This window comes from Oryctolagus cuniculus, chromosome 3, assembly GCF_964237555.1.
Source record: "Oryctolagus cuniculus chromosome 3, mOryCun1.1, whole genome shotgun sequence".
In the NCBI taxonomy this organism is placed as follows: domain Eukaryota; kingdom Metazoa; phylum Chordata; class Mammalia; order Lagomorpha; family Leporidae; genus Oryctolagus; species Oryctolagus cuniculus.
In genome coordinates, this window is record NC_091434.1 from 100926702 (window position 1) to 100952484 (window position 25783).

At 39.7% G+C, this 25783-nt stretch overlaps 1 protein-coding gene and 1 long non-coding RNA gene across 11 annotated transcripts in view; one reads left to right on the forward strand and one right to left on the reverse strand.

Annotated features, from left to right (window-relative positions):
• LOC103348751 (uncharacterized) overlaps positions 1-19730 on the reverse strand; it is a 34954-nt gene extending 15224 nt beyond the window's left edge. The window contains exons 1-3 of one of the 2 annotated variants that reach the window (XR_007920683.2): positions 19644-19730; positions 19039-19111; positions 4324-7462 (exon numbers count right to left, since the gene is read on the reverse strand). This is a non-coding gene — a long non-coding RNA (uncharacterized lncRNA). Of the gene's footprint in view, positions 1-4323; positions 7463-19038; positions 19112-19643 lie in introns of those variants that run through there. The other variant, XR_011387599.1, reaches the window with a different exon arrangement.
• Positions 1-25783, forward strand: part of LRP1B (LDL receptor related protein 1B) — a 2140503-nt gene that overhangs the window by 422735 nt on the left and 1691985 nt on the right. The gene's annotated exons all lie outside the window — the stretch shown is intronic.

Sequence of the window (25783 nt, forward strand, 5' to 3'; positions counted from 1 at the left end):
CTAAAAAGTAGCTGTGGTTATATAAGAATAAATTTGAAGTGTTTTTCTTCAAGTTCATTTGTTATCTTTGAAATAGTTTGAGTCACTAGATAAGAACCCCACATTGTTGGGACTTCCATTAACAGGACTGCAGTGTATTTCTCTTGACCTCAGTGAAAAATTCTTAAGCCATTAATGGTTGCACAAGTTTTTGGAATCCCCAGGCAAATGTAGTACAATTTCTTCCCAGACAATCTGTTCAGAGGTAATGAAAAGAACTTTGCTCAGCTGCTAAAGTTAGGGTGAACTGATAACATACAGGGGTTCTGTCTTCACAGAAAATAGAAACATTACTACCCTTAATGAAGAGCACTTCCTAATGCTGAGGTCCACCTGCTTTGTATTCTTAACAATATTTAAGCACTGTTAAGTGTAAGTACTTGTGTAGTAGATTTAAGGATCTCAATCCATATGACCCATATTTCTTAAATAACAAGAACAGGACACTAGAATAGCAAAGAATTTACTTACCAGTATAGCTAATCTGAACATTTTTAAAGTACATCTCAAGTTGAAAGAATGATCATTTTCTCAAAGATAGATCATCTTTGTTTAGTAAGAGATATGCAGAGGTCAAGAAGGCATCAGGTCACAATTTACTCTTAGTTAATATGCCAAGTATTGTCCATCTGAAACTCTTCAAACTGTACTGTATTGATTTTAAGAATGTATTTGTATTACTTTGTTTCCAATATAAATAGGTTATGTAGCGCTACTGTTGGGGAAACCTGGTGAGATTCCCAGTTGTGTTCTTGTGTTGATGATAATTTCTGAGACTGGACACAACGGTGAGAGAAGTGAAGCTGCCAACAGTAACATTGGAGGGGCTGGTAGAAAGACCAAGCCACTGAGGTCTTGCAGTCGAGGGGTATTTCTATGTCCTTAATACCTCATCTCCAAGGAACAAAGATGGTAGTTATACATCAGTTACTGTGAAGGCCCAGGGCAATTTTAATGGATCTCTTTCTAGCTTGGTTTTTATGTAAACCTATGTCTTGTCATGGAAACTAGGTCTTGTCATCACAGGTGTTTGTTACAAAGGCCTTCCATCCTGTTCTACTTGGTGTGTAGGTTCTGGGAAGGCCGTGAAGGTCACACATGCTGGCATGGAGCTGTGGGATGGCATTATTCTGGCCTTGTTTTAGTTCCAAGCTCCCTCAGTAGCGAAACTTTCGTAGGAACTATTGAGACTAAAATCGCACAGGTAGTTAGGATTATACAAAGCAGTATATGACACTTCATAATCTGAAGGAAATACAACAATACACCAAGTTTTAGAAATTTATTTCTGAGACACAGGTACGAGAAGCAAGGGACAGATTGTGCTCCTGTTTAGGTATAAAAAAAAATCCCAATGACCAAGGCCAGTGCTGTGGCACAGCGGGTTAATGCCCAGGCCTGAAGTGCCAGCATCCCATATGGGCACCAGATTCTGCCCCGGTTGCCCCTCTTCCAGTCCAGCTCTCTGCTGTGGCCTGGGAAGGCAGTGGAGGATGGCCCAAGTGCTTGGGCCCCTGTGCCCGCATGGGAGACCAGGAGGAAGCACTTGACTCCTGGCTTTGGATTGTCTCAGCTCCAACCGTTGCAGCCAATTGGGGAGTGAACCATTGGATGGAAGAGCTACTCTCTCCATGTAACTCTGACTTTCAAAAAATAAATCTTGGAAAAAAATCCCAATGACCATCTGTGTGTTAATGATAAACTTGAATTTCTGCCTGGTATACTTAAAATGTAGTTGTTGAATTCATATAACTTATGTCTGTAATTCGTTTTTTTATCTCCTCTAAACAATGTTAAACCTGCTCAAATTTGTCATATTTGGGTGTTTCCTAAGACATTGGCATTCACATATTAATGGTATGTATATTTCAAAGACTTGGAAATCACTCAATTAAGAAATTAATAGGCTATGTGGAACTTTATTTTTTAATTTGACAGAGTCATAGAGAGAGAGAGAGACAGAAGCCTTCCTTCTGTTGGTTCACTCCCCAGATGGCTGCCATGGCCAGCGGGCTGCGCAGATCCAAAGCCAGGAGCCAGATGCTTCTTCCAGGTCTCCCATGCAGGTGCAGGGGCCCAAGGACTCGGGCCATCTTCTACTGCTTTCCCAGGCCGTGGCAGAGAGCTGGATCAAAAGAGGAGCAGCCGGGACTTGAACCAGCACCCATATGGGATGGGAGGAGGTGGAGGATTATCCAAGTGAGCCATGGTGCCAGCCCCTATGTGGAACTTTTGAAAGGGATACCTGAACTAGAATAAAAGATTATTCCTCCACTAATAACTACGCAGAACTTGTATAACATTGATGTTTTATCATTGTTACATCATATTTACTATTATTCCAACTTCAGTGAGTATGTGATTCTCTTGAATTAGGAAATTTGGAGTGTTTGAATAATACCTGGGATGCATCTCACAAGCTCCCAAGTGCTGCTAAAGTTGCTGCTGGAGGAACATACTGAGTAGTGAGGTTCCAGGTCACTGTGAAAGGTTCTATGAAATCGCCAATGATTCTTAAGTGACTTGATTTTAAATTGATAAAACATAAGTTTCCAGAGATTTGATTAAGTAGATATTTCCTTAAAATTTCTCCTGGTAATCATTTTCAACTATCATTTACTCAGTGTGAATGTTAATCCAGCTGGAATCTTAACATTTGCATTCATAACATCAGGCCTGGAAAATATCTAAACATTTAGAAGCATTTAAAAAAATTTCAAAAAGCAAAAGAACACCTTTCCTGTCCATACTTAGAAAAGAATGTGTATGTCTTTCATGTATGTGTAGAGATATTTTAATATACATCATATATGTATATATTTATATATATGTATATTTCACTTGGGGAAATACATATTCATGATTTAAGAATCAATAAAGCATCTTAAGCCTAGAACTGTCCATCTCAACATGGTTAAATTAAACAAATTTAAACCATATTATAATAAAGTCCTAGATTGATTCTTTTGAGAAATTAAACTAAATTCCTGTTGTATTCAACACATTTTTCAATTGAATGATTTGACTAGCACAATGCAATCTGATCTCATTAAAGTCAAGGACTCTTACATTGGGAAGAGCTGCCTGGTTGGGTTGTTAGGTAAAAGGAACATACTTTAATAGCCACAGTTTAATAATTCATCTAAACTTGTTTTCAAATATCAACATACTGATTAAAACACTTGACATTTATGAAGGCATTAATAACCCTGAAGATTCCAGTAAAAAGGATATATAATATATTGATGAACAGCTGTTGGTTCCTATTATCAGCAAAACAAGTCATGATGAACTAAAATCATAAGTAATTTTTTAAATGTCAACAATTCTACTTATGTCTATTGTCTGTGCAAACTATATGCCTCTTGATATGAATTCCATGTATTTTTAGATTAATCATTAAGTATATATTATTGTTTTGTAATAGACATGGTAGTTTTACAGATTAGTGGAGCACACAATAATGTAAAACAAAAGTAATTAGGACAAGTATACATATCACCTCAAACATTTTATGTTATCGTAGCAAAACATTCAGATTTGCTTCTGGCTGTGTGGAAGTAAAACGTGCTTCTATGGTTAATGCTTTATCGAAACACAGTACTTTACTATTAACTATAGTCATGTGAGTGTGCAATAGAATGCCAGAACTCATCCTAGTATCTAATACAACTCTGCGCTAATTGACCAGCCCCTCTCTAGTCCCTCCTTTCTACAACTTGTCAGTCTCTGATAACTACTATTGTGCTCTGTCTTCGTTCAACTTGTGCAGCTCATACATGAGTGGAGTGGTATCTGTCCTTCTGTGTCTAGATTATTCTATTTAATAAACATCTTTTAGATTCAGGCATGTTTGTTGAATTTAAAAACGTCATCACTTTATCTGGCTACATTATTTTCCATTGAGTAATAATATATTCATCTGTTTTTGGACACTTAGGTTGTTTTTAAATTTTGGCTGCTGTGGGCCGGTGCCGCGGCTCACTAGGCTAATCCTCCGCCTAGCAGCGCCGGCACACCCGGTTCTAGTCCCGGTCAGGGCGCCGGATTCTGGCCCGGTTGCCCCTCTTCCAGGCCAGCCCTCTGCTGTGGCCAGGGAGTGCAGTGGAGGATGGCCCAGGTGCTTGGGCCCTGCACCCCATGGGAGACCAGGAAAAGCACCTGGCTCCTGGCTCCTGCCATCGGATCAGCGCGGTGCGCTGGCCGCTGCGCGCCAGCCGCGGCGGCCATTGGAGGGTGAACCAAGGGCAAAGGAAAACCTTTCTCTCTGTTTCTCTCTCTCACTGTCCACTCTGCCTGTCAAATAAATAAATAAATAAAAATAAAAAAAATAAAAAATAAAAAAAAAAATTTGGCTGCTGTGAATAGCAATGCAATAAATGGCGCAAATATTTCTTGACGGCCTGGTTTCATTTCTTTTGGGTAATACCTAGCAGTGGAATTGCTGGATTCTATGGTAGTTTGATTTTCAAGTTTTGAGAAACCTCTACTAGGGGCATGGAAATCAAAACTGCAGTGAGATAACATTTTGCTCAAGTTAGAATGGTTATTATAAAAATGAAAAAATATGGAAAGTATCACAAAGATATAATGTATTAGCTTGGAGCTGGATCTGAAGTGGAGCAGCTGAGACTGAAACCAGTGCCTAAACGGGATGCCAGTGCTACAGATAGTGGCTTAAGCTGGCCTCCAATTTTATTTAGTCTTATGTGATTCCCAACATTATTAAGGAAGTATATATTTAAATTTGGATTATATTCTAAAGCTTTTATTTCATAGGGAGAATAACTATTTCTGAATATTTATGTTCAGAAATATTAATAGAGCCTTAGTGAACATTTTTGCACAAACCCTTTTGAAAATACCTGTATGTTGCTATAGAATAAAACACACCGTGGAACTGGCCTAAGGAATATTAAATTTAGCGTTGTTAAACATATTGCTATGTTGTTGCCCTCCAGAAAGTTTGTACCTTGTGTTCATTCACTGGAAGTGAACAAGAATTTCTCTACCTCTGCCAGGACTGAGTAGTAATATTAAAGAGTTGTTTTTCCTCAGTATGACATTTGAAATGAGAACATATGGCCATATTAATTTACATTTTTTTGATTATCAGCTTAAGGTAAATATTTTCCTCTTAGGTATGTGGTTTGCGTGTATTTTTATTTTGGTTTAAACTTATCACTTTTGGTCGTAATATTGCAATATCTACATTAGATAAACTGCCATCTTTTAGATTGTCCATAATTTCCTTTCTTACCATTTGCAGGTTTTTAAGATTTACTTATTTGAAAATTGGTTAGAGAGGGAGAGAAAGATCTTCCATCAGCTGGTTTGCTCTCCAGATGGCTGCAACAGCTGGAGCTGTGCCAGGTTCAAGCCAGGAGCTTCAACTGCATCTTTCACATGTGTGGCAGGGTTCCTAACACTTGGGCCATCTGCGCTCTACCCAGGCGTTAGCCAGGAACTGGAGCAGCCATGATAGTAAACTGTACCAATGTGGGGTCCTGGTGTTGCAGGTTGTGCCATTACCCATTATGCCACATTGCTGGCCCCACCATTTACATTTGAAGGCAATTCATGGTGTTCTATTGTACCATATTTTAAAACTATTGAAAATAAATTGGCTAAGTCTTCAAAACTGATTTGTCCTCTTGATATTCCTCTTTCAAAACTGTTAAAATGGGTGCGGAGCTGTGGTGTAGCAGGTAAAGCTGCCGCCTGCAGTGTCAGCATCCCACATTAAAATGAAGGACACTTAGCCACCTCCTGCTGCATTGTCCCTCTTTATAAAGATGCAAAAGACTTTCCTGTAGCTGTGTATAAAAAATAAAATCCAACTCTTGAAGAAGCTATACATTTCATTTTCAAGACTAAACACCTGGAATGGAATTACCTCATGGAATATTCAGTATACTATGACAAGGTACACAATTTTAAAGACTTCTATGGTAAATGGCTGCAATGGGTGGGGCCAGGCCATGGAGAAGCCAGGAATCAAGAACTGCCTGCTGGTCTCCCCAGTGGACTGCAAAGATTCAAGCACTTGGGCCATCTTCGGCTTTCCCTGGAGCATTGTCAGGGATCTGGATTGGAAGTGAAGCATCCAAGTCTCAAACCAGTGCCCACATGGAGTGCTGCCATCTCAGACGGCAGCTTATCCTATGCCACATGCTTCCTCAAGATACATGATTTCATATTTATTTGTCTAAATTGCACCAGTGAAGACTAAGCAGATAGAAAAAAAGAGGCAGTTCAGTACAAGTTTAATGGTCTAGAATTCTTTGAGCACTGTTATAGGAGGATGGAGAAAACTGACAATCCCATGTCGGTCCTTTGAAAATGTACTATATCAAAGTTGGATTTCTCAATGTTACATAAATAGGCAATTGAATGCTGTGGTTACCAAAATATTTGTTTAGTCTAACTGGGACACAGCTATTGGATATAGACAAGCCCTATTTTGTACCAATAGAAAGGAGGGGCTGCAGTTCGGGCTCCATATTTCTGATGGAATCTTGGTAAACTATACCAAAAAGGGTTATTCTTGAAATACAAGTGGAGGGCATGCTATCCTAAACCCAGTTTGCACACTCATGCCCATATGTTAACTGCCACTGATAGCCCAGAGGGAGATTAAACATTCTTACTCTATATCTGTATAAAATGCATTGGTGAGTATTCTGAGGAATCTGAGGGCACTTCAAATCAGTCATGGAAAATAAAAGATCAGTTTACTTTGGTACAAAAATTTCCAAAATCCATGCATACCTTGATTGCATAATGTATATATTCTGCTTTTTGAAGACTTTTTGTATGTATTATGCATTGATAAGTATTTTAGGTGATATATAAATATCTCCATCTAGTCAGGAATCCATCCTTGGAAATATTAACTTCTTGAATTAAACATGGCTAACTTAAGGAATTTGAGTACTTCCAAATCTGTACGTTTTAATAAATTGTTTAAAGGAAGTAACTTGCTAACATGGAAAGAAAATAGTGCCATGTTAACTCTCAATTATCCACGTTAATAGAAACTAATCTGCCTAAGAAATTCTTCACAGGTCCTAGAAATGTTAGAGGTCAAAAATAAAAGGGCCCGAGGACAGTCTCCAGGAAATGAGATTCTCAAGAAAACTTCAGGGATTTGGCTTACAAATACAGTTTCTATTTTGCACAAATGGATAGGAAGCAGAAGTTAAAAAAATTATTCTCAAGTGACCAACAGGTAACTATGGTTACGATAGTGCAAAGCATGCCCTGGGGGCTACAACTACACAGCTATGGCCTAGCATGGAGAAGTCTAAGATCAAGGTGATTTTTCTTTCAGCCAAGATCAAAGTAGCTACTACGGGCATGCAAAATCCAGAATATTAGGCTTACACAGTGAGATCAGTTACTTGAAATTCTGTTGGTGACACTGAAAGCAAATGAGAAAGAAATATTGACATACAGATAAGTAGAAGACAATGAGGTGTTTACATATGGAATAACTGCATTTGAGAGAAATTTTGCCAATAGGCCAGAGAAAGTATCACAGATACGGGTTGGGTTGAATTGATTTTTTTAAGATTGATTGGTATATTTGAAAGAGGAGAGGCAGAAGATCTTCCATCCAGTGGTTCACTCCTCATTTGATAGCAACAGCTGGAGCTGCGCTGATCTGGAGCCAGAAGCTTCTTCCAGGTCTTCCCATGCCGGTGCAGGGCCTTCTCTAGGCCATAGCAGAGAGCAGGATCAGAAGCGGAGCAGCTGGGACTTGAAGTGGTGCCCACATGGAATGCCGGCGCTGCAGGTGTCAGCTTTACCCCCGCTGTGCCACAGTGCCAGCCCCGAGTTGAATTGATCTTTTGAGAAGTCACTGAACGGTTTTCAATAAAGAGATGACCTGTTGCTATTTGCATATTAAATATTACTCTAGTGCTCTGTAGGGAATGGTTAGCGAAGGCAGGGATGAAAAATCGAAGACAAGTTACCAGCTTATTACAACTGATCAAAGAAAACAGCCGTAAATAGATCAGCTTTTCTTAGACACCTAATGGGCAAGCATCAGCCAGGCCTGTCCCATACATATCCCGAAGATGTGTACAAAATCAGCATTCTGATGAAAACTGGTAGGAGTGTGTGAATGCAGAAAATGAAGCAGGTTATGGGGTCTGTGGGAGATAAAATTTTTTAAAAGATTATTTATTTAAAAGTTACAGAGAGAAGGAGAGGCTGAGAGAGAGATCTTCCATCTGCTAGTCCACTCCCCAACTGGCCGCAGTAGCCGGAGCTGCACTGACCCGGAGCTAGGAGCTTTTTCTAGGTCTCCCATGTAGGTAGAGGGGCCCAAGGACTTGGGCCATCATCTTCTACTGCTTTCCCAGGCCATAGCAGAGAGCTGGAAGAGATGTAGAGCTCTCGAGACTAGAACCGGCGCCCATATGGGATGCCTGCACTGCAGACAGTGGCTTTACCCTGAGATACAACTTGAACAGAAGAAATAAAAGAACTGGATTGTCTAGGGCTGTGACTCTGAGCTTTGGCCACACATGGGAATCATCTGAGATTGACTTAATAGCAAAAAGGTCTTCAAAAAATTCATAGAAAACATAAAAACCGTGGATTTAAAAGTATTAATACCCAAATAAACATTTTAATTCCATTTTCCTGTGAATTACTGAAGTACCTTTGTCTTGATAAGACCCTCCCTCTTCTCCCTCTACTCACCAAGCACTTCCCAAGATTCTGATCTGTTAGGTTAGGAGTATGCTCTGGACAGAATGTATCTAAAAGCTACCCTGATTTTCATATTCTACAGCTCTCCTTTAACCACTGGTTTGGACAGAACTGGCTCTATCTATCTGGAGTTGGGGGAGAAAGCTAATTGGGAATCAGGGTATGGTACCCTGAAGAGCATCTGGTGATTATACTCCTACTGAACAGAATTCAGATACCTAATTCTTAGCAGAAAGCTTGATTCTTTAGTTCACCAGGTCTTGAATGAAGCAAATGTTTGAAATTCCTTTAAGATTTCTCCCTTTAGGGACTGTTAAACTTATGTAAATAACACCTTTAAATTCTCTTCTGCCCTTTGAAAATTCTCCATGTACTTAAAAATGCATTTGTAACAACAGCACAAAAATTAAACTTCTTATATAAAGACATTTATGGATACTATTAAATATAAAATTAGTATTGATTTGTAAATACTTAGGTCAAGACTAGAGCTAATATAAAAACAAATTATATTCCTCTGTTACATATCAAATACCAGCTCAATCTGATTTTCACTGATTAATATATTTGAGTAAAAGTCATAGTTTTTTCAAACTTTATGAAGCTATTTTAATTGGTCGCAAAGATTATTGTTTATTGTGGAGCTTGAAAATGTTTGAACAAAGATGACCATGTTATAAATATGAAAGTTAATTTAAAACACTTTGAATTCTTAAACTGTTCTTTGAATAAAATGCTAGTAATGCTTGGTGAAATACAAAACTGTTGCGTTCATTCATTTTCAAGACTTGTAAGAACTGTGTTAGATGCTTGCTAGCATGCATCTGGATCATTTTCTTATTAAATTACTTGTGCTTGTTTTTAGGATAAACTCTGAATAAATAGCTCAATGACATATTTCTCTGTTCTGGATAATCCTCTCAGGAGTAATTAGCCATGAAAATGCTTTCAAGTGTGGTGGGGACCAAGATAGAGAACCCTGCATGTAATGTGGTTACATTTCAGCTCTTCCATACTTAGTCTGCTCTGTTGACTGATTTCTGAAGCAGCCTGCCAATTAGTACATCAGTCATTCATAAGCTCCAGTCCTGGGAGATAGTGTATATACCTTTCTAAAGCTGGTAAATGTTTTATTCACAGCACATTGACCTTGGTATTCAACATATTCTAACAGTTTAAAATTCAAGAAAATCTTAAAGGAAAGGGAAGTTTTGCAACAAGGAAGCTAAAGCTATAGGATGTACTTCCAAAATTGTATCTTTAATTTTACAGGCATGGTCACTCCGTTACCTTTTCTAATTTGATTTTTATGCTTAACTTTTTTTATTTGACAGGTAGAATTATAGACAGTGAGAGACAGAGAGAAAGGTCTTTCTTCCGTTGGTTCACTCCCCCAAATGGCCGCTATAGCCAGCGCTGCGCTGATCTGAAGCCAGGAGCCAGCTGCCTCCTCCTGGTCTCCCATGCAGGTGCAGGGGCCCAGGCACTTGGGCCATCCTCCTCTGCCCTTCTGGGCCACAGCAGAGAGCTGGACTGCAAGAGGAGCAACTGGGACTAGAACCCGGCGCCCATATGGGATGCTGGTGCCGCAAGTGGAGGATTAACCAAGTGGGCCACGGCGCCAGTCCTATGCTTAACTTTTAAAATGTTAGAATTATAAGCAGGCCGGCGCCGCGGCTCACTAGGCTAATCCTCCGCCTTGTGGCACCGGCACACCAGGTTCTAGTCCCAGTCGGGGCGCTGGATTCTGTCCCGGTTGCCCCTCTTCCAGGCCAGCTCTCTGCTGTGGCCAGGGAGTGCAGTGGAGGATGGCCCAAGTCCTTGGGCCCTGCACCCCATGGGAGACCAGGAGAAGCACCTGGCTCCTGCCTTTGGATCAGCGCGGTGTGCCGGCCGTAGCGCGCCAGCCGTGGCGGCCATTGGAGGGTGAACCAACGGCAAAGGAAGTCCTTTCTCTCTGTCTCTCTCTCTCACTGTCCACTCTGCCTGTCAAAAAAAAAAAAAAAGAATTATAAGCAATAACTGTAAGATATGGCTAGAGATCTCAATTTTTTATTTAAAAATGACCCCAGAGCCAAATGTATGAATTTGTTTTCTGATGTGCTTTAACTTCCAGTATATTTTCTTCTGAATACAAGGTCAAAACCAAATAAATCACCTTCCTCATCAAATGGAAGAGTGCACATAAAGTATCATTTCAAAATATGAGTATGCACATCAGCAGCTTAGTTCCACTGCACTCCTTACAAGGTTGCTGTGACCTTTTCTACCTGGTCTCCAGCAAAGGAGTTGAGGAAAGAAGTAGCAGTGGTGTCCAGAGGCAAGAAGAAACGAGAAGTTCTTTTTCCTTTTGGCTTCAGAATGAAGTTATGTAAACACTGGCTTGGAAATTAATAACCAGCTTCTGGGGCCGGGGAGGGGCGGTGGGATTTGTCCTAGTAGTTAAGCTGAGTCTTGGCTTCAACACCTGATTCCAGCTTCCTGGTAATGCAGACTCTGGAAGCAGTGGTGAAGGCTCAGGTAATGGTAGTTCCTACCATCTGCAATCCTACAGCCAGTCCTGGATTGCAACACCAGATCTTGGTCCTTGTGCAGTCTTGGCCATTGCACCTTTATAGGCATTTGGGGAATGAACTAGCAGATAATAACACTATACAACCTGTTCCCACTAGCTTGTTGGCTTGTGTGTTCTTCCTCTCTTCCCACCCCCCTAATAAATTAAAAAAAAAAAAAATCCGTGTTCAGTCTTTGAAGGTAGGAAATGGTTTGAAAGCATGGGGATTCCTGATATCTATCACCTAAAACCTAATTTTGATCGAAAGCAGCTTTCTAGAAATAGAGGTACAATGATCATTACAAGTGGAACTGGGGTTTCTTCCCATTGGAATGGGTGTGAACACCAGAGCTAGAGGAAGAAAATACTCAGTAAAGATGTCCCCTACTTACACTCACGATGATTCTATGAAGAGAATTGGCAGTGCACTATGGATGGCCCAAAACGGTGTCTATCTCCACTGAGAATTTGGGCCAGACATATAGCTGTTGCTCACATCATTAAAAAGACACCATGACATTATCCTTTCTCTTACTATTGGTTTGCCAACCTGGTCTTTGAGCTTACAGTGCTTAGCCTCCTTCAGGTTACTAGTTTAAGATCATGGGTGAGGCACAGTTTTCCTTTTACAACTTCCTGCTAATGAAAACCCAGTGGCTCTTCCTGGTTCAGGTAAAGGCAGGATGCACAGACAGCCAGGTATAATCATGAATGTTCCTCTCAATCCTCAGTATAATTTACCACAAGTAAAGCTATACCTCAGATGAGGCTCATAATCTAGAGCCTCAATTATAATGAACTTTTTCACTATTACCTCTGTTGACCATGTATGTTGACCCACATACATGGAAGTCCTTCAGAAAGTTCATAGAAATTGAATCAAAAATAAGTTTAATATGAGATTTTTGAAATTCATGTATAGCTTTTTCACATGCATTTCCCATAAACTAGGTAAACCTGTGGTATGAGTGTGCTTAGTGGATTTAAGTTTTTGGATCAGTTTTAACACTTCGTTTTAATATATAATGTAGCTTAAGAGTACTGTACATTCACTGACTTCTTAATGTAGTTTTTCTTTGATTCCATATCAGCTTATAGTAATTGACTCTAAGACATATCTCTGTGTGTTTATTATTCTCTCCAATATATCTTTGGTTTCAATTATGATTGAATCAAACCTTTTGCAGTATACTAGACTGGTTAGGCTGTGCCTAGGACAAATAGGAAGAGAGCTTCTTCTTGGGCATAAACATTTATCTCTACTTCTACAAATATGAGTCGTTCATTTCTTCTAAATGAATGATGCTAATAAATTTTTTTCAGTGCTTTTGAGCAACCTGTTAAGGAATTATGGTCATTATTATGTACAGGGAGGTAAAGTGATTCACTGGAATTTACATGTATTTTGGTAGCCATGCCTTAAGTTTATTCATTTCAGTTTCTTGGTGTGAAAGTATACATTTGCTTAACTACTTAGCCTTGTTTTTGGCTATTTTTTTTAAAAAGATTAGGCAGAGAGGTCTTCAACTTGCTGGTTCACTCCCCAAACAGCAATGGCCAGAGCTGGGTCCATCTGAAGCCAGGAGTCAGGAGCTTCCTCCAGGTCTCCCATGTGAGTGCAGGTGCTCAAGCACTTGGACCATCTTCCACTGGTCTCTCCAGGTCTCTGTTCTCCCAGGTGAACAGAGAGCTGGATCAAAGAGGAACAGCCAAGACACACAATGGTACCCATATGGGATGTTGGCGTTGCAGGCAGAGGCCTAACCTACTGTCCCATAGCGCTGGCCCTTTATTTTTGGATTTAGTTTTAGTTTTGTCGGTATCTACAGTATCACAGTTCTGTTATTTATTTTAACTGGCTGTTACCTTAGTGTTTTCTTTACAAACTGATAATTCTGTTTTCCATATCCCTGGCCCTGTTGTTAATATGTATTTTACTTATCACACTGAAGAATAAAGCCTTGAAGGCCTCTTCTTGGAGCTCCCCAACCAGTGCCTTCATTCCATACTCTTGCCCACTATTATTTATTTACCAGTCTGTGATAAAGGTTTCATCAGAGACTTGATTGAACGTCTTACTAAACTTAAAGGGAAAAGTTGCCATGTGCATGACCTCACAGTGTAATTACATCATCACAGAGGAGATGGTTGGTATTGGGTTGATTGCCAATTAACTTAAAAAATTCTGGGTTTTAAATAGCTAAAATCCCAAATTTTAAATACTTGCTTATTTGTATTTACCCTTCAACCTTTTCTCTTATGCCTTATCCCCTCCAAATTTGATTTGTGTACATTTGAAATCTCTTTATATAAATTCTAGAAATGTTGCCATTATGATAGTTATTTTAACTTTAAGCTGAACAAATTTCATGTATTAAATATATATGTTTAAATACATTTATTTCATGTATTAAACATATATATGAATTTAGGAGCATAGTGATACTTCCCACCCTACCCTCCCTACTGCCCACATTCACACCCTGCTCTTCCTACCTTTCTTATTCTGTATTGTAATTTTTGCAATGACCTACTTTCACTTTTACATTCAGAAAAATAACCCTACTCTAAGAATTTAGCAAATGGAAGGAAAAACTGTTCCTCAACAGCAGAGACAAGGGCTATAAATAATCATCAAATATGAAAATATCAATTTCACTCCTATACATTATATTTTTTGGTATTCTTAGTTACTACAGATCAGGGAAAACATGGTATTTGTCTTCTTGGGAATGGATTGTTACACTAAGTACATTTCCCATTGTATCATTTTATTGTGGAAGACAGGATTTCATTTTTCCTATGGCTTAATAGTATTCCATACTATATAGTCCACAATTTTTTCATCCAATGATTGTTTGGTGGCCATCTGGGTTGATTCCATAACTTAGCTATTGTGAATTGTGCTACAATAAGCATGGGGATACAGATAACTCTTTGATATGCCAATTTCAATTCTTCTGGATAAATTTTCTAGAGTGGGATTTCTGGGTCATATGGTATATCTATTTTTAGTTTCCTGAAGTAACTCCATATGGTCTCCCACAATGGCTGTACTAGTTTTTACTCTTCAATTTGTTAGTGTGTTGTATCACATGTATTGAATTGCACATATTGATCCATCTCTGCATACCAGGGATAAATCCCACTTGGTCTGGATGAATGATGTTTCTGATGTGTTGTTGAATTTGATTAGCTAGTATTTTGTTGAGGATTTTTGCATCTATGTTCATCATGGATATTGTTCAATCATTCTCTTTCTTTGTATCATTTACAGGTTTAGGATTTAAGGTGATGCTGTCTTCATAGAAAGACTTTGGGACGATTCCCTCCCTTTCAATTGTTTCTAATAGTTCAGAATAATTGGAATTAGTTCTTCATTAAATGTTTGATAAAATTTAGCAGTGAAGCCATCTGGTCCAAGGCTTTTCTTTATGGGGAGGGTCTTTATTATTGACTTTATTATTTCTTGGTTATTGGTCTGTTAAGATTTTTTATGTCTTCCTGACTAAATCTTGATAGCTGGTATATGTCCAAGAATCTGTCCATCTCTTCCGGGTTTTCCAAATTCTTGGCATATAGCTGTTTATAGTAATTCCTGATGACTGTTTCTATTTCTGTGGTATCCATTGTTGCGTCACGTTTTTCATCTGATTTTATTAATTTTGGTCTTCTCTTTTTTCTTTTTCATTAGTTGAGCAAATGGTATCTAAATTTTCTTTGTTTTTTCAAAAGAACCACACTGATCTTTTGTATTTCTTTGGTTTCAATTTTGTTTATTACTTTCCTCCTAGTTTTGGGTTTAGTTTGTCTAAATCCTTGAGATGTATTGATCATTTATTTGATGCCTTTCCATTTGTTTGATGTGGGCACTGTTAGTAAAATGACGCAGTCCCAACACCATCCTAGGCTCTAGCCCCCACTGCCATTGCGGGAAGCCAGGTAGCCACATGGCCCAACCACTGGTGTCAGCCCCCCCCCCCCATCCTAATGGGATTCACTGCGCCTACTTCCCTGCCCACTCCCTGGCAAAGTTTTAAAAGGCCCTGTTCCTGAATACGTGGCTCTCTATTTCTCTCCATCTCCTGATCTCTCTGTCCCTTGCTCTCTCCCGAACTCTGTTTTTTTCTCCATCTCTTACTCTCTTGATCTCTCTCTTATGCTTTCCTTCTCCCTCTTTTCCTTCTTCACCCCTTCGCTTCAGTCTGTAGGGTTACCCCCATAAACCTTTTCCCTTACCCTAGTGTTTGGTGTGCTTTGTGGTGGCCTCCAGGTACCAATTGCTATAAACTTTAAAACACTTTTGCTGTATCACCTAAGTTTTGATATGTTATATTGCATCTTCATTCATTTCCAGGAGCCTTTTATTCCCTTTAATGTCTTCTATGACCTGTTCATTCAGGAGTGTGCTGTTCAATCTCCATATGTTCATATATTTTCTGGAGATTCTTAAGTTAATATTCAGCTCCATTCCATTGTGGTCAGAAAAGATAAATACATGGTATGACTTGAAATTTTTTCAATTTGTTGAGACTTGCTCTATACCAGAAAAAGTTCCATGAACTATGGAAAAGAATGTGTATTCTTCAACTGTGGGATGAAATGTTCTGTGGATATCAGATAAGTCTGTTTGGATCATAGTGTAGATTAGTGCTATTGTTTCTTTATTGATTTTCTGTCTGGTTAATCTGTCCATTGATGAAAGTGTGGTTTGAAGGCAGTCCCCATTACTATAGTATTGGAGTTTATGTCTCCCTTTAGATCCATTGACCTCTGTTTCAAATAACCAGGTATGGGACCAGCCTTGTGGCATTCGTAGATTAAGCCTCTGTCTGCAGTGCCAGGATCCTGTAGAGATGCCAGTTCATGTCTTGGCAGCTTTTCTTCTCATCCAGCTCTCTGCTTACGGCCTGGGAAAGCAGTGAAAGATGGCTCAGGTGCTGGGACCCTGCATCCATGTGGGAGGCCTGTAAGAAGATCCTCATTTCTGATTGGCCCAACTCCAGCTGTTAAGGCCATTTGGGGAGTGAACCAGTGGATGGAAGACCCCTCTCTCTGTCTCTGTCTTTGCTTCTGTCAGTAACTCTGCCTCTCAAATAATAAATAAATCTTTAAAAAATATAACCAGGCACCCTGCATTGGGTACATACATTTATTATAGTCAAATCTCCCTGTTGAATTGATCCTGCAATCATTATATAATGCCATTCTTTGTCACTTTTAACATTTTTTGTGTTAGTCAATTCTGTCTGATATTGGCTACACCTGCTATTTTTGCTTTCTGTTAGCGTGAGATTTTTTTTCTATCTTTTCACTTTGTCTATCCTTGTTGGTGTGTTTCTTGTAGGCAGCAAATAGATGGGTCTTGTTTAATCTATTCAACCAGTCTATCTCTTAATTGGAGAATTTAGGCCATATACGTTCAAGGTTACTATCGATTAGTAACAAATTGGCCTTGCTGTTTTTTCTGTAAATATTCCTGTTGTTTGCTTTGGATTTCCTTTGTACTTTCATTGGGAGATTTTCTGCCTTCATATTCCTTCAAAATTAGCTTTCTGTGTTTCTGTGTGTAGCATATCCTTAAGCATGGTTTGTAAGGCCAGACAAGTGGCTTTAGCAGTTTAACATACAATGTTTAATCTGGAAAGACTTCATTAAGGAAATGAGACCTAAACTCTGCCTTGAGTATGAAAAGACACAATGTTAGCTATGCTCAGTTGGGCAAATATTTCATAATGAGTTATAGGTATTTGATCTAATTCAGGTGTGTGAGAATAAGCTACATTTTATCTAATTACTCCATATCTTTGATCCTTTGATATTTATCTAAACTCTTATATTAATTGTAATAAAAATTAGTCTACCTAAAAATGCCAGAAAATCTGATGTTATGCTTAGTTCTTTAAAATGCTTGGCAATTGAATAAAATATTCTGTTCTACAGCATTTTACAGATGATGAAACTGAGGTCTAGGTAGGGTTACTTTTCTTGTGGAATTCACACTGGTGTAGACTAGAATAAAAATTAAAACCTACTTCTCAATCCTGGTGCAGTGTTAACTCTTTTTGCTATAAAACAGTACCCAGGTATTTCCCCTCTGAAAAAAGAATATGAATGCTGTCTTATAGAAATGAATCTCTGTGTGTGTGTGTGTGTGTGTGTGTGTCTGTATTCATCTATCTTAGGTTTAGATAATGTTTGGTTTTTCAGCACTATTTGAGATGTTGAATGAAATACTTAACAAAACTGAGTGAGGCATTGACAATCTTAGTAAATTACTGATCTGATTATCACTTAATGGAGAAAAAACAATGAAAGGAAAAACCTTACAACAATTTTTACCATTGAAGTCACTACCTTTTTAAGGTTATTTTAATCTTTCCCTGAAGATTTTTACCCGCAGTTTGAATCAAGGTAACAGATATTTTAGCTTTCTGTTTTTGTTGTTCTACAGAGCTCTGAATGGGATATAGATATTTATTTCCATTTCTACTTTGTGTTTGAGGGTGCTTGTATCTGAGTAGATAATAAAAATTGCATGTTATAGTGGTTCCAACATGAACAATACATGAAAAGCAGACCTTCTTATCTTCTATGTGTTTTCTTCTTCAAACAAATGTAGGAATTTGTAGGTCACATGTAATTTGAACAGTACTGAATATGAATAGGGGGATAGAATTCAATTGCTTACCTTTTGAAGCTTTTGCAGTACTAGTTACTTAGCAGTTTTATATGAAAGAGACTGCTTACCCAGAAATAAAATAGGAACATTTAAGTCTACTTGTTCTTGGTTGGAAATGGCTTTTCTAATGAAGTCCAATATTAACATTGAAAATTAATATTTACTAGCTTAAAGTAGGCCATAAAATTGTGTCAATTCAGAAAAAACAGAATTCTTCTGGATTTTCATATCCTTATCATTCATATATGTGTTTCACAGGGCCATTGTGGCCAACTTTGTTGTATGCTGTCCTAAAGAAAGTGGTATTTTCATGGACTGTGGTAAGAGTGGCATGTCCTGGGGTTGTGAAATATATTCATGTTCAATTGTACAGGGAAGCTGAGTGTGTGTGTGTGTGTGTGTGTGTGTGTGTAAGCTGTAGGAATGAGTTCTGACTTCTTAGATTTTTATTTGAGAGACAAAGAGACACATACTTACACAGAGAAAAGAAAGGTCTAGTGGGAGGAGGGAGAGAGGAGACCCTCATACCCTGGTTTACTCTTCAAGTACCCTTAACAGTGAGACTGTCCTGGGTCAGAGTCAGGATCTGGGAACGCAATCCATGTCTCCCATGGTGGAAGGCACAGGTATAGGAACACAATTACTTGAGCCATGGTTGCTGTCTCCCACTGTCTTATTAATAGCAGGATCCTGGAGCCAGAATACTAAACCCAAATACTTGTATGTGGGAAGCCTCTTGACCATTCTGCTAAAGCCTACCCCTAATCTCCTAATCTAACATGATTACTTAAGCATTTAGAGTTTTGTTTAAGTTGGAAATGGTTCCGTATTATTGAGAGAGGGGATTCAGAAATAAAAAAAAAATTCCACTTGTGAGAGAATTGGGTTTACTTTAGCATTATATAACATTTTTTTTCTGTGTTTTTTTCTTTAGAAATTCAATCTCCTGACAGACATTATAGAAATCTGAAATGTTCTCATAGGTAATAGTAGTATAACTTTGTATTTCCAGAGACATATTATAATAAATAGTACTTACTTCTGCCTAATATAGTACACAGCATGACTTTTCCTTCCTGGAAATTGTATGTGGCTCTGCAAGACAGGATCAACTGGTGAAGAGAAGTTATGACAATTCTTAGAATGAAGAAACATAATGACCCAAAATAGTAGGTTTCCTATGTGAAATAAAATGAAATGAAATCTTAATACATATGCCCCCTACTAAGAAGTCTTAGTGTAAGACCAGTATATTTACCAGCCCCATATTATACGTGTTTTCTCCCCTTAAACAAATGATTTACTATATTTCCTGACATTGAGAACTGAATTCTAAGGGTAGGTGAGATGCTGCTTGGGACCTCCACTTCTTGTCTCAGAGACCTTGGATTCAAGAGTACCTGCCCCACTTTCTTTTTTTTCAACTTTTATTTAATAAATATAAATTTCCAAAGTACAACTTTTGTATTATAGTGGCTTTTCCCTCCCTCCCACCCACAACCATCTCTTCTCCCACACCCTCTCCATCCCATTCTTCATCAAGATTCATTTCATTTATCTTTATATACAGAAGATCAACTTAGTATATACTAAGTAAAGATTTCAACAGACTGCACCCACACAGATACACAAAGTATAGAGTACCGTTTGAGTAGTAGTTTTACCATTAATTCACATAGTACAACAGAGTAAGGACAGAGTTCCTAAATGGGGAGCAGGTGCACGGTGACTCCCATTGTTGACTGAACAATTGACACTCTTATTTATGATGTCAATAATCACCTGAGGCTCTTGTTATGAGCTGCCAAGGCTATGGAAGCCTCTTGAGTTCACCAACTCTGATCATATTTAGACAAGGTCATAGTCAAAGTAGAAGTTCTCTCCTCCCTTCAGAGAAAGGTATCGCCTTCTTTGATGGCCCTATTCTTTCCATTGGGATCTCACTCACAGAGATCTTTCATTTAGGTCATTTTTTTATGCCACAGTGTATTTGCTTTCTATGCCTGTGAAACTCTCATGGGCTTTTTAGCCAGATCCAAATGCCTTAAGGCTGATTCTGAGGCCAGAGTGCTGTTTAGGGCATTTGCCATTCTATGTATCTGCTGTGTGTCCTGCTTCCCATGTAGGATCATTGTCTCCTTTTTAATTCTATCAGTTATTATTCACAAACACTGGTCTTATTTATGTAATCCCTTTGACTCTTAATCCTATCTTTTTGATCAATTATGAACTGAAACTGATCACTTTGACTAGTGAGATGGCATTGGTACATGCCACCTTGATGGGTTTGAATTGGAATCTCCAGTCATGTTTCTAGCTCTACCGTTAGTGGTAAGTCCGAGTGAGCATGTGCCAAACTGTACATCTCCTCCCTCTCTTATTCCCACTCTTACATTTAACAGGGATCACTTTTCAGTTAATTTTAAATGCCTAAGAATAATTGTGTGTTAATTAGAGTTTAACCAATGGTATTAAGTAGAACAAAAACATACTAAAAGGAATAAAATAGTAAGTTGTTCCTCAACAGTCAGGACAAGGGCTGATCAAGACATTGTTTCTCACAGTGTCCATTTCACTTCAACAGGTTCCCTTTCAGGTGCTCAGTTAGTTGTCACCAATCAGGGAGAATATATGATATTTGTCCCTTGGGGACTGGCTTATTGCACTCAGCATGATGTTTTCCAGATGCCTCCATTTTGTTGCAAATGACCTGATTTCATTTTTTACTGCTGTATAGTATTCTATAGAGTACATATCCCATAATTTCTTTATCCAGTCTTCTGTTGATGGGCATTTAGGTTGATTCCAGGTCTTAGCTATTGTGAATTGAGCTGCAATAAACATTGAGGTGCAGACAGCTCTTCTATTTGCCAATTTAATTTCTTCTGGGTAAATTCCAAGGAGTGGGATGGCTGGGTTGTATGGTAGGGCTATATTCAGGTTTCTGAGCAATCTTCAAACTGACTTCCATAGTGGCTCTTCCAGTTTCCTGCTCCACTTTCAAGTCTAGCTTCCAGTTAATGCATGCTCTGATAGGTATCAAGTGATAGCTCAAATATTTGAGTCCCTGCCTCTCACATAGGGAACCCCAGATGAGTTTCTGGCTCTTGGATTTGGCCTAGCCCATCTCCAGCTCTTGCAGACATTTGGGAAGTGAATTTGGATGGGAAATCTCACATATATGCTGGCTCTCCTGTTCTTTTTTTTCAAATTTATTTTAGTTATTTTTATTTTTTTATTTAAAAGGCAGAGTTGGAGAGAGAAAGAGATCATTTATCCTTTGCTTTATTCCCCAAATGGCCACAATGGCCAGAGCAGGGCTAGCCCAAAGACAGGAGTTTCTTCCAGATCTTCTTTTTGGGTATAGGGGCCAAGTACTTGGGCTGTCTTCCACTGCTTTCCCAGAACATTAGCAGGGAGCTGGATGGGAAGTACAGCAGCTGGGACTCAAACCAGTGCCCATATGGGAAGCTGGTGTTGCAGGCACAATGCCAGTCCCTGCCTCACTCTCTCAAATAACTTTTTATATAAAAAACTGATTTCATATTTTTTTAATTTTTTTTTTGGACAGGCAGAGTGGACAGTGAGAGAGAGAGACAGAGAGAAAGGTCTTCCTTTGCTGTTGGTTCACCCTCCAATGGCCGCCGCGGCCGGCGCGCTGCTGCCGGTGCACCACGCTGATCCGATGGCAGGAGCCAGGTGCTTCTCCTGGCCTCCCACGGGGTGCAGGGCCCAAGTACTTGGGCCATCCTCCACTGCACTCCCTGGCCACAGCAGAGAGCTGGCCTGGAAGAGGGGCAACCAGGACAGAATCCGGTGCCCCGACCGGGACTAGAACCGGGTGTGCCGGCGCTGCAAGGCGAAGGATTAGCCTAGTGAGCTGCGGCACCAGCCTGATTTCATATTTTAAAACTGACTCCCATAGTCCCTGATGAAGTTTCTCTGACTATTATGTAAGAAGCTCTGTCCCCTAGAGAGCAGCAAGTCTCCAGCATTAGCTAGGCTGAAGACAACTTCCATATCTAGAGAAACAAGTACATCAAAAAGAAAACACTTCCCTCCCGACCTATGTAAGGTCTGATTGAAGACTTCACCCCTGTGAGAGGCCAGAGGAAGTACAAGTTCTGTTTCCACATTACCATTATTTTGCATCTCATAAGTCTTTCTTAAAGAAAATGTTACCTCTGCTATTTGGAGCCCCTCTCCTGTAACTGTAAGATAATCTTGCTGTTGCCCATTTCTTGAGTGTTACCTGAAGAAGATGGGTGGCTTAACAACTACCAACCTGAGAAAAAGTGAACATGATTTCCAGGAAGTGTGCGATTCTAAGATGGTCCTCTGCCAATCTCTGCTGCTCCCACTCTAGTGACATCTTAATAACTCTGTGAGGAGGTTGGCATCCATGCAGTTTCCTAGGGTGGCTCTAACAAAAGACCACCCACTGGGTAGTTTAAAACAACAGAAAACTCTTATGGCATACTTCTGCATGGCAGTGTCTGAAATTAAGGTATTGACAGGGTAAATTTCCTTTGCAAACTCTTGGAAAGGAGGATCCTTCTTGCCTCTTCCAACTTCTTTTAGCCACAGGTATGCCACAGGCTGTGGCAATACAAATCTGTTCTTGGCCTGTGTCTTCCTTACTTTGTGCCTTCGCAAGATATTTTCATCTTTAAGCATCTGTCCAGATTTCCCTTTTCTCCTATGGCCGCTAACCATATTGGATTAGGATTTTCCTATAAGACTTGAATGGGTAAAGAGTCGATTTTCAAATAAAGTTACATTCACAGATATAAGAGTCAAACTTTGACCGGCGCCACGGCTCACTAGGCTAATCCTCCGCCTTGTGGCGCCGGCACACCGGGTTCTAGTCCCAGTCGGGGCACCGGATTCTGGCCCGGTTGCCCCTCTTCCAGGCCAGCTCTCTGCTGTGGCCAGGGAGTGCAGTGGAGGATGGCCCAAGTGCTTGGGCCCTGCACCCCATGGGAGACCAGGATAAGTACCTGGCTCCTGCCATCGGATCAGCGCGGTGCGCCAGCTGCAGCGCGCCGGCCGCGGTGGCCATTGGAGGGTGAACCAACGGCAAAGGAAGACCTTTCTCTCTGTCTCTCTCTCTCACTGTCCACTCTGCCTGTCAAAAATAAATAAATAAATAAATAAATAGAGTCAAACTTTGACATTGCTCGCTGAGAGTCACAGTACAACCTGCAACAGCATCCATGAGCTCCATTCCCTCTTTTTGTCATGGGTGACTCATTGCAGATGGTGACTCATTGAGAAAAGCCCACTAATCAGTCTGGCTTTCCTATATCTTCTTTTTATCACGTAGCCTTTACTCCACCAATAACTTCTTCCTAGAGAGGCTGGATGAGGAGAGCTCTCAGCATCACTGACCAGATAATCTGTTCTCATTCAATCTTTGCAATTGTAGGAGCCCATACATAACTATCTCTTTTGACCAGCATGCAACTTAATTAAACTTTAAAAATGCCAAACACCAACCACAGTTTCATTCAAAAGTTAATAACCCTTCTTTTCAAACAGCTTGCATTTTTATTTCTATGTTGAGTCTGGATCAAGCTGAGAGGCTCATTCTGTTGGGTTTCTTTTTATTTCTTTAATGAAAGAGAAAGATACAGAAATACAGAAATATAACTTCCATCTGCTGGTTTACTCTCCAAGTGGCAACAACCAGGTATGGGCCAGACTGAAGCTAATAGCTAGGAACTCCATCCATGTCTCCCACATGGGTAGCAAGGGAACAAATACTTGAGCCATCACCTGCTGCTTCCAGAGATAAACATTAACAGAAAGGTGGATCAGAACCAGAGGAGCTGGAACTCAAACCAAGGATGTGAGCATCCCACGTGGGTGTTTTAACCCACTATGCCAAATGCCTGCTTGCCCACTCAGAATGGGAGCTGCGCCTTCTACATTCCTACTTACACCTGTATCTGCTCACTCCCATAGAATCAAGTTCTGCAGATAAGAAAGTAATTCTCCTCACTGAAAAATCCTACTATAAAAAGCTAATTGGATTCATAACACAGTAACAATGATCTCATTTTACTTTGATCTTTCCTTGATTGAAGCGCTCTCAGTAAATTCTGCATTTCTTAAGCTTAGAAACAGTCTATCCCCAAACATTATTGGTTGAGATTATATTTGAATCTGTCTTGATTTGTGCTTAGAATTCCATCTACTAAGTTAAAAATGTGAATTCTGTTACCAAAGCTATTCCTAATCTCTGGCTCAGACATTCTTTTTTTTTTTTTTCTTTTAAAGATTTATTTATTTATTTGAAAGTCAGAGTTACACAGAGAAAGGAGAGGCAGAGAGAGAGCGAGAGGTCTTCCATCCGCTGGTTCACTCCGCAGATGGCTGCAACTGCCTGAGCTGCACCAATCCGAAGCCAGGAGCCAGGAGCTTCCTCCGGGTTTCCCATGCGGGTGCAGGGGCCCAAGGACTTGGGCCATCTTCTACTGCTTTCCCAGGCCATAGCAGAGAGCTGGATCAGAAGTGGAGCAGCCGGGACTAGAACCAGCGCCCATATGGGATGCCGGTGATTTAGGCCAGGGCATTAACCCGCTGTACCACAGCACCAGCCCAGCTCAGACATTCTTAATGAAATTAAAGTTGTGCAACTCCTCTTTTAAAAGATCTTTCCTCACTGAACCAAAATTTTGATTGTTGAATATTTTACTAGTTTGTTCTATGCCAGGCACCTGCTTTTCCTTGCTACCCCCTTTCTTCTGAATAGTGCATCCCAACAGACTTTTCTGTGCTAAGCCTGTCTTTCAGATAGATCATTTTCATTTCTTAAAGAATTTTCAACATAGAAAATGATTGTTAATGCTTCTCCAAGGTCAAACTCTTTCTCCATACAGAAGTATATGGCAGTAGTACAGAAGAGATTTTAACATTCAAATGGGTGTCAAGGGGAGAAAACTTATCTCAATTGTTGTAATTTAATTTAATTTTACAAACAAACAAACAGTTTCTACACAGATCTAAATTCTGGCCAAAAGTTACCATCCCTTCTTTTCTAACAACTTGAGTTTAGAAACTGGAATGCAGGTGCTTAATAACATATTCATAAGGACTCCCTAGCCTCTATCTTTGTTGTTATAAAATGCTTTCCTTTGTTGTTTATGCAATTCTAAGGCCCATTCACCTGCAGTTTGCTGCACTTGTTATCATCCAAACAGCTCTCAAGAGCTTTCATAATGCCAAGGAGACAGAGGGGCCCTTAAAAATATTTTAAAAAACAGAAGAACTGAAACTTGGTCCAAATACATAGGCCCAGAAACCAAAAGGAAAGCAAATGTCATTAGAAGCATAAAATCATGGTCTCATTAAAAATAATTGCCAGTGTTGCGGCACAGTAGGTTAAGCCACCTGCAAAGTCATGTTGGCATATTGGGGTGCTCTTTTTCATCCTGGCTGTTCTGCTTCTAATTGAAATTTCTGCTAATGTGCCTGGGAAGGCAGTAGATGATGGCCCAAGTGCTTAGGACCCTGCCACCTCTGTGGGTGCCCAGAATGGATTCCTGGCTTCATATCTGGCCATTGCCATTTGGGGGGTAAACCAGCAAATGGAAGATCTCTATTTTTTTTCTCACGCCCTCTCTACTTCTCTCCTTTCCCCTTCCTATGTACATGTTAGAGATTTTCCTTTTTTTTTTTTTTTTTTTTTTTTTTTTGACAGGCAGCGTTAGAGAGAGAGAGACAGAGAGAGAGAAAGGTCTTCCTTCCTTTGGTTCACCCCCAAAATGGCTACTACGGCT